The sequence below is a fragment of the Mytilus trossulus genome, chromosome 8 (genome assembly GCF_036588685.1).
Source record: "Mytilus trossulus isolate FHL-02 chromosome 8, PNRI_Mtr1.1.1.hap1, whole genome shotgun sequence".
NCBI lineage: Eukaryota > Metazoa > Mollusca > Bivalvia > Mytilida > Mytilidae > Mytilus > Mytilus trossulus.
In genome coordinates, this window is record NC_086380.1 from 42,845,277 (window position 1) to 42,860,464 (window position 15,188).

The 15,188-nt window shown below is 31.3% G+C and overlaps 1 long non-coding RNA gene across 1 annotated transcript; it reads right to left on the reverse strand.

Annotated features, from left to right (window-relative positions):
* Positions 1–9,535: 9,535 nt before the first annotated feature.
* Positions 9,536–11,726, reverse strand: LOC134681925 (uncharacterized). The gene is made up of 3 exons (XR_010100722.1): positions 11,673–11,726; positions 10,754–10,870; positions 9,536–9,615 (listed from the first exon to the last, which is right to left on the reverse strand). It is a non-coding gene; the product is annotated as an uncharacterized LOC134681925 (long non-coding RNA).
* Positions 11,727–15,188: the final 3,462 nt, after the last annotated feature.

Sequence of the window (15,188 nt, forward strand, 5' to 3'; positions counted from 1 at the left end):
CTAGTTATCTTCACGTCATTGTGATACAGACTAACGAACACCCTGTGTCCTTGGCGGCTTATGACAGTACTAGATATATGATACACTCCATCAGTAGGTGCAGTGAAAATTCCTGTAGCTGGATCATAGCCGTCTTGTATATTTGTTACAACTTTGTCGAACTTGACAGCCGTATTTGTTGCAACGTGTTGCTTATCCGTGAGAACAGCTGAAAACGCTGGAGTGGTGTCTCTGTTTAGACATTGACATTTTGCGTCTGTAATTATATTATGAATAATGCGATTAAAACAATGGATTTGTTTTTGATGCAGGTATGTTTGATTATTTTTCGAAATTGTTTTGTGATTTCAATTGTGTAATATGTTGATATGAACTTCTTTCATACTCAGTTGTAAACTAATATATATGCATTTGGTATTGCATAATTATCTTAGCCCTAATAGCACGACTTTTACATATATCTCAATACGGGTCGATTTAGCAATATATGGTCGTTTAAGAGGAAGCAGTTTTACAAATCCCATTAAAATCTAACTTTACACTATTTTTGTTGACATACTCCTACTTTTCGAAGAAGGGCAATACTAGGTAAACGTGTTCGAAATTGTCAACCTATTCCTTATAGGATTTATTGCCTTTGAAAAACACAAATAAATCAATAGAAATGAATATGTTAAACGACTCCTTATAAGATTTCTTACCCGTGGACCGTGGTTCATATTACCAAAATGTTTACATGTCTTCGTCTTATCTTTAAAAAATATAATGGGTACAAGAGCTATGTATACAAAAACGTTAAATATAGGCCAGCCAAATTATCTGCAAAATAGATCTTATCCCACAAAGTTTCCTTTCAACTCTTGAAATCTTATTGCATTGTGTTTCCGGGTTTTTGTTTGTTTTGGCTTATAATATTCTGTTTTCCTTGTCCCAGTCGTGTCTTCTTCCTCTTTTAAAGATGTGTTTATGTAAACATAACATTTCTGGACAAATGTATCATATGATCTTAAAAATGATGTAAGATAATGCAAGCATGGAACATTTATTTTTAAGTTAACCTCAAAGTTTTTGTTTCTTTAATGAGTTATATTTAGAGAATGGAAAAGTGGTGTGGCTATGTTCCGGACCATACGAGTATTTGGACCATGACCGTACGCGTATGGTCGGACCATATGAGTATAGTACTCGTTTGGTTATTAATTGGCTGGACCATATGAGTATTTTGACCATATACGTATTTTTTTATTTTAAATTACATTATAAAAGTTTCAAATATATAAAAACTTTATCTAAAAAAAATGATGGTAACATGACAATGTATTATTTTCATAATACAAATACTACTTAAAAATTAAATATCGATACCATAGTTAGGTTTATCGTTAATTACATTCTTACATGTAGGCTTGGTGATATTTACTTCCATACAGTATCATATTTTTTTGCATTTGCAAGTCTTGGTTGTGTACGATCCTTTTCATTTACACCTTTTGTTTGCGAGTGAAAAGCTAGCCTTTTTGTAGCTCTGCGTACAGTGAAACCGAGGTCTTGGTCCATTCCGATATGTCTACGGTGTTTTTTTAAAAGAAGCTCTAGATCTCAAATATCGTAACATGACTGCAATACATCATATTTACAAACCACTTAAATAAACTATGTTACTTTCCAGTTACTTCTTAATTGTGTAAAGTTTTTCAGTTCATTAAGAAAGTTTTGGAAGTTATTTTTTTAAGTCGAAATATTGCCATTCACTCGTAATAACAATCGAAATTGACCATCGGTAATGACCATAAGTATAAAATGTGTTTATTATAGATTTGACAAGTAAAATTAACTGATATAAACTTCTAATTTTTATTTAGCTTATTTTTTTATTATATTAATATAGTAATAAAATTACCTATACATGCTATATGATAGCGTCTTTTTGATGAACGGTCATACCATATGAAGAGTTTAGAAGTATTAAAAGTAAACTGTAATATAGTGTCAATTACTCCGACCATACGCGTAGGGTCGGACCATACGCGTATGGTAATCTCTGGCTTTTATATACTTTGGCCACGAGCATCACTAAAGAGACATGTATTGTCGAAATGCGCATCTGGTGCAGCAAAGTTGGTACCTTTAATGCTATTTTGTATCAACCGAAACGAGAATAACGGCCAAACAAAAAGAGAACATAAAGTAATAAGTGTGCCAAAGAAAACAAATAACTGTGAAAATTTCGAGAATTAAGTTATACATGTAATAAATAAACTCATCATAGATATCAGAATAAAATTTTGTATTTACGCCAGAACCGCGTTACGTCTACAAAAGACTCGTATAAGCAGTCATGCTCGAATCCAAAAACCTTGAAAAGGCCAAATAAAGGACGAATTTGTTGAAATAATATTTAAAAAAGGAACCTTCTCTAGGTTAAAATTGATCATAAAAATAACTAATACATTTAATAGTAATATTATTGATGCGAGAATTTTACAGAATAAACTTTATTTTTACTGACATAAAAAACATATTCACAGAAAAGAGATTAAAAAATGTTCATTGTCTTGAAATATTGATTAACTAACATACGTTTAAAATAAAATTTGTAAGGGTTTCGCGCAACCCAGTGTCTCGCCTACTTTTGCTGTAAATCGCAGGCTCAACAAAAAACGAGGAAAAAAATCAATAAAAAAATTCCTCTTGATACTATCTTTTGATTGTAAGAAGCTTCTGTCCAAGTTTGGTAAAAATCCAGGATAGTTAATGAATCTAATTAATGTTTTGAAAACTTAAACTGCCGACTGTATATAATGTTAACTGGAAGAAAATCTAAGTCCATTTAAAAGTAAAATACAGAAAAAAATGGAGTTATCTTTTTACAATATTTACTTCTGGATACTATCTTATGGTCATAAATAAGCTTCTGTCCAAGTTTGGTACAAACCCAGGATAGTTTAAGAAAGTTATTAAAATTTTAAAAACTTTAACCACAGAGTGAATGTAATGTTTCCCCGCAGAAAAACTAAGTCCATTTAAAAGTAAAATACGGAAAAAATGGATTTATTTTTTTACAAAATTTACTTCTGGATACTATCTTATGATCATAAACAAGCTTCTGTCAAAATTTGGTTCAAACCAAGGATAGTTCAAGAAAGTTATTAAAATTCTAAAAACTTTAACCACAGAGTGAATGTAATGTTTCCCCGCAGAAAAAAACTAAAGTCCATTTATAACTAAAATATGGAAAAAATGGAATTTTATTTTTACAAAATTTACTTCTGGATACTATCTTATGATCATAAACAAGCTTCTGTCCAAGTTTGGTAGAAATCCAGTATAGTTAAAGAAAGTTATTAAAATTTCAAAAACTTTAACCACAGAGTGAATATTTGTGGACGCCGCCGACGACGACGCCGACGCCGACGGAAAGTAGGATCGCTTAGTCTCGCTTTTTCGACTAAAGTCGAAGGCTCGACAATAAACTGTAAACGGAAAAATACGAATTCCATTTTTTAGATGTTTTTCTGATAACCTGTTTTATGCTATTTGAAGGTGTTGTTCACTGTTATTTCAAATATATATTACCTGGTAACTATTTTCAATCCATCTGCCTGTTATCTGTTTTGTTTAAATAAACAATGCTGTTAACTGTTATATGCAAATGAGTTTGTTCCCTGTTTTAACATGTTTAATTAGTGTTAACTTTTTTCCAGAAAAATGAAAATGGTCAGTTCTTAACGAGGTCCTCATGACATTCATCCTCTGCTTTTCGAAAGCACAATTAAAGAAGAATGCTCCGGTTTGAGAGATGTACGAACGATTAAGCGCCTTATGAAAAAGGGAATATAATGAAAATGAAATTAATACTGGTATGCAGGAGCTTACTGCAATCAAAGAAATTACACATTGATAGTTAAACCCAATTCTGTTTAACAATCTCCTCACGTAATACTCTTCAGAGAAAACACACTAAAAACAATATTCTAAAGTGTCACCATGCATTGGCTATGGCTCCTGACAATAGAAATGGCTATGGTCAATTAATATCTTATTGGTCAAAAGTAATGTACAAAAACACCTTTAGCTTGTAATCTATAGTATTGGGGTGCTTTGATAAAATTTGAAAACGAATTATTGAAATCATCAGAGACATAACTAATGATTCATTCGTGTTGGTTATTTGTAGTTCATATTTTTTCAAACACTTTTACCGTAGTAAGATTCTTATCATTTTTCATCTTTTCATATTTTTTTAGCAAAAATGGTAAAAATCATCATTTAAAGGCAATAACTCTTTTAAGGGGTAACATTAAGGGGCGTTTTCTGCCAAGCTGACCTACTTGATTTTTATATAATTTATACACTTATTAGTTTTCTATGTCTTTTATAGTAGATAATAGTTACAAATTGTCAAAGAGACCAATAAAACATGTTGTTATCAAAGGTACAATACTTATTACTTGAAACAAATAAAATTTCAGGGACTTAAAACTCCAGCATATGCGTCTCCTATATATCTGATAATTAAAGAGGAGATAACCCTTGACCGGTGGTAATTCAAGAGGACATAAACCTTAACCGTTTGAACATTTTTGTATATTTCAGATTTCCTCTGATGCATAGATTTTTCAGACATAAGACAAAAACTACATTCTACTCTTATGATTAGAAAAAGCAGCCATGTTCAGGTAGAGTTTGGTAACAGTTGTTGTAATTTCAAAGGAAATAAAAAAAAAGAGTTTAAAACGACGGATGGAACGGAATTGCCAGATTAAAACTATTGATTGTATACCAAATGAACCAATACACTTTGTATTAAATTTCAGTTTCTATGTCAATGTTTAAATTCAGCTGTTTTTTTCGTATAGTATTTTTTCTCTGTAACAGATGTATACCTACAATTACGAGTTGAAAACCACTTATTATTTTGTACCAAATAACACAATACAAAACAAATATATCTCCATGCTTTACATAGTTTTTATTTTTTTAGTGTCATCTGTTACAAGTATTTACATACAATTACTAGATTGAAAAATACATTGTGTTTCAAATGAAATAGTAAAAAAAATCGGTTTCCATATCAATGTCTTTACATAGATTTTACCTTATATTTAAAGTTTTATTGACTTTGTTTGTAAGTAGTGGCAAGAGAGTTTCGAACTTTTGAAGTAATGTAAGTGGCATGTTGCTTTTTTACATCTGAAAATGCTTCTTTCAATACTCAAGTCAACTTTAGATTACAAAATCCGATTGTTATTACATTGAGAATTGAATCAGATACTTTTAGCAAGGGCTATGCACACCACCATATTCAGATACACTGTTTAGGGAAAAGCGGCGAGTGCTATAGTAAAAATGTCTCTGCATCTCATCTAATGTGAAAGTAAATTCTTTCTTTGTAAATAATATACAATTTTGTCTTTGTAAAGATATTACTATTTGGTGTCAACGTGAATAAAAAAAAACAAGGTGTTGATCTCTATTTTGCTCGGGTTTGTTTTTACGGGAGAGGCGTTGAGCGTCTGCTGCAATTTGCAGATTACAGAGAAGTCCCAACATATGTTGGTAACACAAGAACTTACATATTTATAAGAATTATAAGCTGACATACTTGTGGGATGTGCGGAATTGGTCAACACTCTTATGTATCTTTTTATTTATTTATTTAGATGGACAGTTGTTCATTTTCCCCCTCAATAATTGAAAAAAGGCAAACAACTTGTTCTTAAAGTGTGCAATACTAAACACATAATCAAATCGGGAATTGGCTAATAAAATATTGCCCAACCTGCAGCAAGAAAGAATTTTTAGTGTCCTTTTATACCCTACTATATTTTTAGGTGGCGATAATGGATATAAAAAGTAACCAGATTTATATCAGTAACCAGGTCAATGTTCTAACAGAGTTTAGTAGTTTACATCTGTAACAGATTTATACATACAATAACGAGCTGGAAATAACCTATATGTTGTATTAAATAAAATAATACAAAAAATATCGATATGCCTTGGCCGTGATATTCGAATTTTATCCTGAGCATTAGCAAGGGATAACATTAACGAATATCTCGGCCCTGTCCATGTGTACATTTCCAACAGTCTATGGCTTCCATGTATTATTTCGATTGCAGATTTCAGTGCTCCTTCCTCGTTCATTTTCGTGTTGGGAACACATCCCTGTCAATGAAGTCAATAAAGTGTTACTGCTAATTATTATATATTGGAAAATATCCATTTCCAGAAAGTAAGAAGTCATTGAGTTTCGGAGGTCTCTTTACTTCAAGTTCACTGGGGGGGGGGGGGGGAATATAAGAGCTCAATAAAATGAAGAAATGTAATTGATTGACAATACATCATCATTATATACGAATAAGAAATTGAATAAGTAAGCAAGATGCTCTTTATTATTGTCTTTGAAATGGTTCTGAATAAGTTCTGCTTGATATGAGTCAGTCAGCAAATGCTCCAACTTAACATATGCACAATGAAGAAATGTCTAAGGCTGTGATCATCTTTTATAGTTTTGGAAATAATTTCATAGGAAAGAGATAGCAATTTTGATTTTAAGATTCTGGGCATTTTTGCCTTGTAAGATTTGTTCTAGCTATAATGATTTTCAAAATATTTTGCTATTAAAGATGCTTTTCACCCTGGTCATTGATGGCGACACAGGAGGCCAATTGATGTCTATATCTCATGATGCCCATATGACTGAGTAAGTTAAAATGGCATAGGGAGATTAATTCATGTCACAAAAACCTACAAATAAGAAACATATAAACACAAGGCAAAAGAATGTGTCCATAATACACTATCATTTTATTGTTCAGTGGACCATGAAATTGGGAACAATCTCTTGTTGGACATTCAAATGAGAAAAATCATATCATAGGAAGTATGTATACTAAGTTTCAAGTTTATTGAACCTCAAGTTTATCAAAAACTATCTTGATCAAAATATAAAGCCTGAAGCAGACAGACATACAGACAAAGAAACATATGAACAGATGCACAGACCAGAAAACATGATACCTTTAAATGAAACATAAACCAGTGCTTTTTGGCTATTTGTCATGCTACCTGTTGCACAGAAAACTTTTTGCAGTGTCCTATAATATAACTAGGTCCACTAGGCTGGCTCTATTGAACGACAGGTAAGTTAACCAGATGTAAGATATGGATGGGTATATTTTCATCACACATTAAAAAAGTATGTTAAGGGCTAACAAAGGGCTTTAAACGACGTGAAAATCATTTCTTTATTGTAAAAAAAAAATTTGAACATTCTATAAATGTCACCAATATTAATATTAATTATAATGTTCTCTTCAACAAGTAAAAAAAAATCTAACAAACATTAAACTGTCTGAACATTTTTCATTCTGCAAACAAACAAAAAATGATTAACATATAAAAAAAATGTCATGTTAGTGGAAACAATATACCTTATTAAATGTAAAGAAACATATTTAATAAACAGAAAAATGTAACAATTGCTCAACAAAAATGGAAATCCTTTAAGTTCTTGAATTGATCAATATAGTATTTTTTCAGTAAATACTGTTCCAATAAAACATTAATGGTACCTAGTGGGATTAATGAACAAAATTGAGAGGTAATTAATTGTGATTTCAGAAAATAGTGCACCACTTTAAATACCAGTTTTCACATTTCCAAAACCTATCTAGTTGTAATTCCATGTAAAGAAAAAGAAGGTAACTCAGGAATTTTGCATATCATGTAGCATTGTCAAAATTGTGACAGGAAAGGTTTTGCAAAAATAAATTATTGCATTTTTGAACTTTTTGCAACACCCATATAGTGTCTGAATTAAAAGTCTAAAAGATAGCAAATCTACTATCTAATTTTTTGTAGCCATGTTTGTATGCATGTGACAATGCTAGATCAACAAATACACACAGATATTGTATTTTAAATACTGAATAAAAAAAATAAAAATTAAACAAAGAATGTTGGCAGCATGTTTTAACTAAAGAATTTCACTACCAATACAATATTGTATGCAGCCTCTCCTATGACGGTACATCTAGGTTTTTATTCAACCATGGCTCATTTCAAATACAAGTATTTTCTACACAAAAACTTCCTAAATAAGCATAAGTCTTGTTCTAAATGCTCACTGGTTAAAGAATATAACCTTTATTGGTTTGTTTTTTTTACAAAACAATAAATACTGGTAACAAAACTTAATACTTTAACAAAAAAAGCTATCATTATTTTATAATCTGTAATGTTGTACAAATTTTCTGTTTCTGGACACAAATATAGAATGGCTACATTGTTTTATCACAGGTTTCTTTTAGGTTCTTGGTCCTCTTGGTTCTATATAGGTTTAGTCTGAACAAAGACATCATCTGTCTTCTTGGTTCTATGTAGTCCTAATCTGATCACAGATATGGCTGAAGTTCCTGAAAAGATGGAAATCTTATTTTAGTAAGAGCTTAATCAATAGTCATTATGAATATTTCCTGAACTATCTTATAAAATAGAATAGACTTTTTAGAGTGATACCTTTAAGCTTCAAATATCAACTATTATAAATATATGTAAAACTGTTGATTATGGGTTCTTGAAACTCATCTACTGAATATGCATGACTTGTCTTAAATCGAGATAAATTAAAGATATTCTGAGTGTGCTACTAGTTTAGTATTGGTTAGAGTAGATATAGACCTATCAACATTTTTTTGAGTTAAATTTATTATAAGAATGATGTATATATGCATAGGAATTTCCTGTCCAGCAGAGTCCAAATGATGAAAATTTAAGCCAATATAAGAAAAAGAAGGCCTTTAACAACTACCCAATAAAAGGCGTGATAAATTGTGAAACAATACCAAAGAAAAAACAAGTGAAACTGCGAGCTACTGCTCCCTGATGATACCCTCGCAGCAAGTGGATAATATAAATAGTGTAAAAATATGCAAGTGTTCGGTAAACAGTAAGTTGTCGAGTGATGAATCTGAAAACACATCACACGGTATAGCTGACTTATATAAATCCTAAAACCAAATTACAGAAATCCTTGTATTGTAGTTCCTGAGAAAAATGTGACGAAAATTTTCAACTTGGCTATCATGCATATGTGTAAAATCATACAAGTGTTGGGTAAACAGGAAGTTGTCAAGTGATCAATCTGAAAACACATCACACGGTATAGCTGACTTAGATAAACCCTGAAACCAAATTTCAGAAATCCTTGTATTGTAGTTCCTGAGAAAAATATGACGAAAGTTTCATGGGACAGACTGACTGACAGACAGAGGTAAAACAGTATCCCCCCCCCTTTTTTGAAAGCGGGGGTATAACAAATGGCTTTCTTTATGACAAACAATAAATAAAACATAAATGTGACAGACAGCAATCAAAGACAACCACTGAACTACAGGCACCTGATCACTAAAGACAGAATAATTAAGAGTGTATCAAAACTTATTGTACTGTGAGATTGGTGAACAGATTCCCTTATCTTTTCTATTCTGCTCATTTTGATCATATTCTAATTTTAAAACTTCACCACATACTTTGCATGATGAGGTCTTGTTCTCTGTGTTCTGCAATTTTTACCCCAGTAACAATCCTGTCTCTTTTGAGCATCCTCTGTAAGAGAAATAATGAATACAGTAAATAAACATTGTGTTATTCATTCTAGTAAACTCATTGATATTAACTTATTGATTTTTAATCACTTATAAAAAATATACTTAACTAGGCAACAAACAACACCAACAGATGTCAAGTGATAATGAAACATTGTATATAAAGGTCAGGTTAAACCGTCATAAAGTAAAAATATGCTTTTTTCAAAAATAATTTTTTACAGAAGTAACTCTTACAAAAAGGGTAATTAAATCAACTTTTCATATGAGGAGAACAGCATCATGTTCACAAATTTTCAAAATAAAAAGAGGCTAAGCGTTTAATTCAATTCCATTAAAAACTCTTTTGGCATATACATCAACTGATCACGATCGACTGATAGATAGGTCCATCTATTTATTAATAAAATGAATTTAGAAAGTATGATTGCTTGATTAGTTAAGGGCTGTTGAACACCCAGCAGCAAAAATTACATGTATATTTAGGATGAAAACATATTATTGTGATTTGACAAATAATAACCTAGCATATATTTTACCTTCAATATAAGATGGATATTTCAGTTGGATTCTAGGTTAAAAAGAAACAGTCAGAAGACATATCACTCTACCAAGACACAATTATCTGACTTTGAGTCAACCAGTTTCTGATCTTACTGCTACATATGGCATGCTTGTTGGAAAAGAAAATGTTTAGACTCTTTTGTTTCTTTCTCCTTAAGATACAGGTTAAAACATCTTGCCCCATAACACCCTTTTTCTTTTCATATAAGACTTCACTAGCTCACAGAAGATAATTGGCTAAAATTTAAGCAGATTCTAGATTTTTTTCTTTCGATTTGAGATACAAATAAAACCAATGCAAATATAAGGTAAAAGTCTAAGATAATCTTTTCCTGCCATTTTCTTAACATTTTATATCTTGAAAAGGAGCTCCAAAACCTATCAATATTTTTAGCCTCATTTGTTAAAATTTATCAATTTTGAAAAATATATTTTTTTTTTAATTTCACTTCCATAATTTTAAGGCTGTGGCTAAAACAAACTTTTGATCGACTGCATTCCAAAAAAACATGCTACTGCAAGACAACCAGGGCTGTTTGCAAGCACAATAATATATTTGTTTATTTTTTACATACCAGGAAGGTCGTCTTTAGGAATATCTTTCCTGTATTGATATGCTAGTTCTTTAAAGTTTCTCAGTCCACAGGTATAGCATAAGGCATTGTTGGAATTTATCGCAAATCTTGATTGATCTTCAAAATAAGAATTCAGCTCCATTACTTCATATTAAACATAAAAGCAGTACTAGTACTATAGAGTAAAATTATTTCTCATAATTTTGAACATTTACACTTCAATTTAAATCAATCAAAAGTTTATGACAAAATGCATTTTGCTTGACATATACAGTGTATATATATATACATGTATTTGTATACAATATTGTAAAGTCTGTGTCCTTTCCAGTTTTGATGGACAATATATTGAGCTTTCAACTCTTACATGTATCGTATTCTATATAATGAATGCAGCTTTCTTTTTTTTCGGTTCTTAATCTGTTAAATCAAAATAAAGCATGATTTCAATACAGTTTCATTTGAGGCATACCAAATACAAAATGTGTATTTATTGTAAATAATGCCATATGTATGTATCCGGAAATGTTTTGTGAGTCTTATTTTCAGTATTGTTGCAATAGGCATTTTAAAATTAATTGATCTCAATGCAAACACGTCCAATCATTGTCCAAGGCTACTAAGTAAGAATAATGAACATAGTTAAGATATAATTGCCCTTTCTTAGATGCTCTCTGGTGATGAAAACTAACACAAATATATACAGTATAAGAATCTTATTTTCTTGTATATATGACAATCCAGCTCTTAACAGGACAGGTGTTTTGTCCAGCGTTTAACTTCACTAGGGATTTTCTCACAACTTACCAGGACTGGTGTATTGTCAAGCGTTTAACTTCACTAGGGATTCCCTCACAACTTACCATGACAGGGGCATTAACCAGCGTCTAACTTTACTAGAGATTCTCTCAAAACTTACCAGGACAGGTGTATTGTCCAGCGTCTAACTTCACTAGGTATTCTCTCAAAACTTACGAGGACAGGTGTGTTGTAAGGATCTAACTTCACTAGGGATTTTCTTAAAACTTAAAAGGACAGGTGTATTGTCCAGTGTCTAACTTCACCAGAGATTCTCTCAAAACTTACCAGGAGAGGTGTATGGTCCAGCATCTAACTTCACTAAATATTCTCTACAAACTTAAAAGGACAGGTGTATTGTCCAGCGTCTAACTTCACCGGGGATTCTCTCAAAACTTACCAGGACAGGTGTATTGTCCAGCTTCTAACTTCACCGGGGATTCTCTCAAAACTTGCTTCACTGACATACCATTAGCCTCTACATAATTCTAAAAAAAGGTATTTAAAAAGATATTATTTACCACTCAATATCACCGAAAAAAACTAAATAGAACTCTATTTAAAATTATTTTCTATTGATTTCAAACAATTGAATTACAGATTTATTTAAATATAACAAAATCAGTATAAAAAAAATTCTTCCTAAAATAATTGTGAAATAGACTCTAACGAGCCTGTGTTGCTGACCTGTATCAATAAGTATCTGATACTAACATGACTAAGGTTGAAATAGGAAATAAGTACATGAAGTAGATCACGGCATTTTGAGGTTTTTTGCTCTAGTCAGCTTCCTTAATTATTGATTGTGGTTTTCAAGATACAAGACAATTAATGCCATATACCCTTTTATTCTATACCAGCCGTACGGACATGATTGCCATTTATATATGTTGTGTACAAGATGTAAGTTTTTAAAAATTATAATTTGTACAGGGTTTTTGTACAAGTTATAAGTTTTTTGGCACAAACCTATTTGCACCAGGTGATAAACGTTTATCTTCTAAAACATCTTTAATTCAAATTTATATACTTCAACCTAACATTCAGTGCTATTCTCCTTGTCTTTGTATTCTTATTTTTCTCCTTATATCAAATTCATATCCGTAAAAAGTCTTTTTGTGTTCTTATAATGTTTTTTGTATCAATGTTCAGTATTAAACTGTATCATAAAGTCATGAAAATATGACAGAGGTATGCGAAACAAAAGACTGTGTGCTTGCATTATTCATTTGTGTTTATTGATTCACTGTACAATTGCATTTTGTACACAACATATATATGCATATGTAATTACAGGAATTAAAAAAACCCACCAACTTTGTACTTCCCGAGTGTATACTGGATTATTCAACCCATGTTTGGTGGAAATTGGTTCAGTAGTTTCTTAGATTGCAAGGGATAATCAAAGTTAGAAAGTAAAAAGACATCTACAATTAAAACAATGGATGCAGTAATTGTCTCCTACACAGAAAAAATTTACCAGCTTGCATCAAGATGAAGGATGGCAACAGTTTCTAATAAACTGTTTTTTCCTTGTCTTAATTTCATCCTACCAATTAGTGTTTCTTTCTAGATCTTTAACAGTTGTTTATGTTATTTAATAATTTGCCATACCTTGAATATCTCTGATTCATAGACATTTTCTAAAATGAGGTTATTCAAGCATTTCTTCCCAAAATTTAAATCTACAAAAAAAAAGTCATGTATATGAGCTCCTAATTAATGTATACCTGTCATTATATGCTTACAGTCTTCATTGATAATTTCAATGTCTGTGTGATGTATTATGAATCACATCTGTCTCATAAGCATTGCTTGGAAAATGAAGTGATAACTTCTTAATCCCTATTTTTCTGTTGTATATTTGTCATGTGTGCACTTTTGAAACATGCAAGTTTGTTTATACTAAGGTTAAGAATCTTCTGTTGATTTCATTAATAATGTACGTACTGTAAATGAATAAATTGTTGCAAAGCTTTTATTATTACAAATAGAAAGACTGAGCAACAATTGCAATAATAAGAACTTGCATTCTGAAATCTGGAATATATACATGAATGTAGCTTTGAAATTCCCTATACTCACAATATAAGTTATCTACGTTCATATCCGTAGATATGGATATTTTAACACCCTGAAGTACCCCAGTACACCATGAGTCCGGGAATATGGGTTAGCAACACCCAAGGGCTATAGGTTTTGTAACGACGTGCGTTAACCAATCAAAATCCTAGATATATACTAATTAGTTATCAAAGGTACCAGGATTATAATTTAGTACGCCAGACGCGCGTTTCGTCTATATAAGACTCATCAGTGACGCTCAAATCAAAATATTTATAAAGCCAAATATGTAAAAAGTTGAAGAGCATTGAGGATCCAAAATTCCAAAATAATTGTGCCAAATACGGCTAAGGTGATCTATGCCTGGAATAAGAAAATCCTTAGTTTTTCGAAAAATTCAAAGTTTAGCAAACAGGAAATTTATAAAAATGACCACATTATTGATATTTATGTCAATACCGAAGTGTTGACTACTGGGCTGGTGATACCCTCGGGGACGAAACGTCCACCAGCAGTGGCATCGACCCAGTGGTGTAAATAGTTATCAAAGGTACCAGGATTATAATTTAGTACGCCAGACGCGCGTTTCGTCTATATTAGACTCATCAGTGACGCTCAAATCAAAATATTTATAAAGCCAAACAAGTAAAAAGTTAAAGAGCATTGAGGATCCAAAATTCAAAAAAAATTGTGCCAAATACGGCTAAGGTGATCTATGCCTGGAATAAGAAAATCCTTAGTTTTTCGAAAAATTCAAAGTTTAGTAAACAGGAAATTTATAAAAATGACCACATTATTGATATTCATGTCAACACCGAAGTGTTGACTACTGGGCTGGTGATACCCTCGGGGACGAAACGTCCACCAGCAGTGGCATCGACCCAGTGGTGTAAATAAGCCGGGGATAATAAGCCTTATTATTTACCGTCTTTATTGAAAATTTTAATATCTGTGTGATGTATTATCATGATTATGAATCACATTGTTCACATAAGCATTGCTGTGGAAAAAAGCATCTATATACTAGTTTTTATTTATATTTCCTGTGTGTACTAGAAATTGTATAAACTAAATTCTAGCATATTTCACTTTTATATAATAGATAATTTAAGTACTGTAAATTAATTTTTTATTAACGCAAATAATGGAACTGATCATGAGTGATTTTGCAATAATAAAACTTGCATTCTGAAATCTGACACATATATGTATGCAGCAATCCTTGTAATCTCAATATTTATTCTAACATTTTAGTCTGCCATGTTGAAATCTCATTAATAAATATGTACATCCTCAGAAAATATTCAACATTGATGCTTTGTATTCTGAAGCCTCCAGTTAAAGTAATTCATCATATCCTCATTTTTTATTACTTTTATATTGTTTGGATTATTTGAGAAAAAGTGTGGATAAAAAAGTATCTCCGAATATCTTTTCCACCATTTATACTTTCGTTTCCAATGTAAGCACATGGTCAGTAAAAATGTGAATGAAAAGCAAAATATCAATGCAAAAACAATATTAAATACAACATTCCGCCATGAAAGACGATTTCACTAAAACTTACTATAAC